General features: G+C 36.1%; 1 long non-coding RNA gene across 2 annotated transcripts; it reads right to left on the bottom strand.

Moving 5' to 3' along the window:
* Positions 1-1,811: 1,811 nt before the first annotated feature.
* On the bottom strand, positions 1,812-2,784 carry LOC143903147 (uncharacterized). Of its 2 annotated transcripts, XR_013258622.1 has the most exons (4): positions 2,614-2,784; positions 2,432-2,537; positions 2,054-2,324; positions 1,812-1,982 (listed from the first exon to the last, which is right to left on the bottom strand). It is a non-coding gene; the product is annotated as an uncharacterized LOC143903147 (long non-coding RNA). The 2 variants fall into 2 exon arrangements; XR_013258621.1 differs by having other exon boundaries at positions 1,939-2,324.
* Between the last annotated feature and the right edge of the window lie 809 nt (positions 2,785-3,593).

Here is a 3,593-nt window from a genome sequence, read left to right as displayed (position 1 = left end):
TGACTCGAAATGAATTGTGCACAAACCCGAAATAAGAGATGAGGATAACTTTCCTCCCCAGAATAACAAGGATAACCTTGAGAGGAGAGATTCTCACTCTCGCAACGTTAGAAGAAATCCAACGTTTCCACTCTTGCAACGTCAGAAGAAATCCAACGTTTCCACTCTAGCAACGCTAGAAGAAATCTAACGTTTCCACCCTAGCAACGCCAGAAGAAATCTAACGTTTCCATTAAAAAGTATTTAAACAGGTTACCTTTAGTTTCATGATAACATCACGTAAGAAGTTCATACAAGAGTATATCTCGAAAATACCAAGTCAACGCCTCGTTTATCCAGGACTTCGAAAGGGCGTTCTATCTCATGCCGAAAGGTTCTCTCGAACGTTCCATAAAATGGCTGCCTTCCTCGAGCCTTCTACGTGCCGGCATGGCTCGCCAGGATGTATCTCGCTGGCTTCCTCTCAGTGACGGTCGTTGTTGTCCTTTTCCGATCCGTATATGTTTCACAATTATCTTACTTATCGCGCACGAATAAGCCGATCTCAAATACTTTAAGACTTAACTGCGAAAAGATGATGCAATTATGCGACTCGAATTTATGTATAACGCACGATGTTTCACGCACAGTATCTACGAGACGACTGTGCTCGCTCGGCCGGGCTGCGCGCCCCTCCTAACATGTTCAAGCATGCGCAGTAAACACGTGCCTCGCCGCTTGGGACGCAGCGTTGTCGGCGCCGCTCGCGCGCTTTTTCCATGAACTACGTAGAACGCGCGGCTTGACCTATCAGATTACAATCGACACTGACGGCCGCAAAAAAGAATAACACAATCTCTCTCTCTCTCTTTCTCTCAACTTCAAACAAAGCGCTATTTCGAATGCATTGCGATTTCTTATAGAATAGAAAAATAATTCCTTTGTATCTGAAGAATAAGAAATGTATATACTAATCCATTTTATGTTCTTTTTGATGCAGAAACTGTTTTCGGATAGATTATGAAGGATTCTTTCTTATCCGATGTTACAGACAGAATATTAGGATTATAAACACTGAAATATTAGGAATATAAATATAGGAAAATATAAAATAGAAGTATCCATGACTCCTATATCGATTAATGATTATATTACTAAATTGGTATACAGATTTGTAATATTGTATCATTAATTGTTATAACAAACAATTCGTATAATATAAAGCGACATATTTATCGTACATACAGACATGAAAAATAAAATTTTATATGCAAAATAATCAATGTATACCTAATATGATATATTATAAAAATATAAAAGTGTCCCGAAAGAGTGGTCGAGTAACGATTCGAAATTCTACAACCATATTGTTACTTCGCAGAAGCAGCGACGATCGTTGTATTTCGGAATTTGGACGCGCTTTCGCGCGTTCCGTTAATGCTTCATCGAATGAGAGTCTATATATGTACTTCGATAGATATGCATCAATTAATTGGCAGTAAATGGCTTATATAAAATGTGTCTGGATAGAATAATGGACATATGTATTATATTATCTCGATGATTCCCATACGCCGGATTGAGCATTGCGTTTATAAATTTATAAAATTTCTCCTAAGAGCCGTTCTGATCCGAGTAAGCAAAAGTCCACATACAAAAATCCACATACGAAATTGCAACACCATGGATTTAATAGCACTTTGATATTCTTATTTAAGATAGCAGATACAATGAAAGAATCTATGGATAGATTTGAATATATTCTGTCTAGTCTTAGAAGCTAGTGTCGATAAGTTTTCGTTTAACGATGCTAAACTGGTAATAATTTCTGCTCCGGTGTCAGTCTTCAAGGATAATACAACCTGTCTTGTACTTAAATGTAAATCAGGTACACTGAATTTCCTCGATTTCGTCGGCACTGCTATATTTTGCGAATCCATATCCGTAGTTTAATTCTTCTCTGTAGGTACTTGCACGTCGTCATCAATAAAACACGATAATACCTAGAACATTGATATAATTTAGAACTGTTGAAAATATATACGAATATGTTATACATTCTTTGTTGAGTTACCTTATTCCGTATGTTATAAAGTTGATTGAGCCGGGATAAAAAGAAATGTACTTTCGTCGGTCGTCCCATTTCAATGAAAAACTGGCGGTTTTTGCCTAGAATCATTTCAGATTTTATTGTCGCAAAAGAAGGTGGAATACCCGTGTCTGGATGTGGATCTCCATGCTTTGTTTCTATCATATAAATTTTGAAATCCTTCTCGCTCGGTATTGCGTTTAGATTTTGTGCATCGCCGAGCACTAGCTGTTATTGTTATATCAAAACGAGATATCTATAAATTCCGCAACAATATTAATTAAAATAAAATATTTAATAATATGCCACATTAATATTAAATGACGTATTAATTTTTTGTAAGTAAGATGGTATAATACGTACTTGTATCTTTTTAGATAAATATGTTGCTGAGAGAATATGTTATCTTTCCGCAATTTACTAAAAATTCAAACGGTGGAAGTATTATAGTTTCAACCATGAGCCTTCCCTACAAGAAAAAAAAATCATTACTTTTAATATAAATTCTGAATTAAATCATGAAACGCTGTTATATGATAACTTACAAATTGTATTGTATTGTGGAATGCATGCTGGACATTTCAAAATCGACACCACTATCTTTTGTGAAGTCGATATCTGAATTATCTGACGTCTGTTTCAGCCAGAAATTTGCATTTTAATAAGTATTTCAGAAATGTAACCGTTCGTAGACAACGTAGAATCAAGCAGCAATTTTTACTAGATATTAGAGTATCACAGAGTTAGTTTCACAAGATAAATAGATAAACAATATTCTTAATTTAAGCATGACTGATTTTAAATACAATGATTATGAATAATTATCCTACCTTCTGAAGTTTGTAACCACTTTATACTCCTAAACTCTTTTCACTTTCATCGTAAACGTATTATTCAGAGTTTTTCAAACACTTCTAACAGCTCTCAATAGCATTCAGTGGGTAATTGAGCTAATTCTCTCCAAATTTTTGTTCCAATACAGATAAGCATTTACTGAACTGACCATTTAAATTGTGAGAGGGAGCAGAGCAGAACGGAGAAAAAAAAAGCAATTGAGAAAGAAGTTCAGAGAACGACATTCAGATGGTGTTAGTGGGCGCTTACTTATTTCGCGCATGCGCACTCCATTTTAGACAACAAGAAATTAGGACAGTTGCGCTACTGTATATACTGTGGACGAGTGCTAAAATTTCCACTGAGCCACTGCCTTCCGCTTGCACGAACGAATTGTCACCTATCTGTACCACACTTGACGAACTGTCTGTTGATCGAAATACTGTGAACCATTTTTTATAAAAGGTCATATGTTTTGACGCCGCACTGTTTGCGAGCCATGCATTTTCACACCCGGAAACTGAAATGTTTTTGAGCTCGACGCTCAAAGCTACATTTTTCGAAACGTCCTTCTTATGCTTAGTCTTCCATTTAAAACACTCACGTTTTATATGACCAGTCTTTTTACAATAAAAGCACGTGATATCCGTCTTATCTGTCGATTTTCCTTGACCACCGCTCTTATTGTCAT

The sequence above is a fragment of the Temnothorax americanus genome, unplaced genomic scaffold (genome assembly GCF_048541705.1).
Source record: "Temnothorax americanus isolate GAGA-0224 unplaced genomic scaffold, ASM4854170v1 Scaffold103, whole genome shotgun sequence".
Taxonomy (NCBI): Eukaryota; Metazoa; Arthropoda; class Insecta; order Hymenoptera; family Formicidae; genus Temnothorax; species Temnothorax americanus.
Note: the sequence above shows the minus strand (reverse complement) of the source record. Positions and strands in the feature narration are given on the sequence as shown.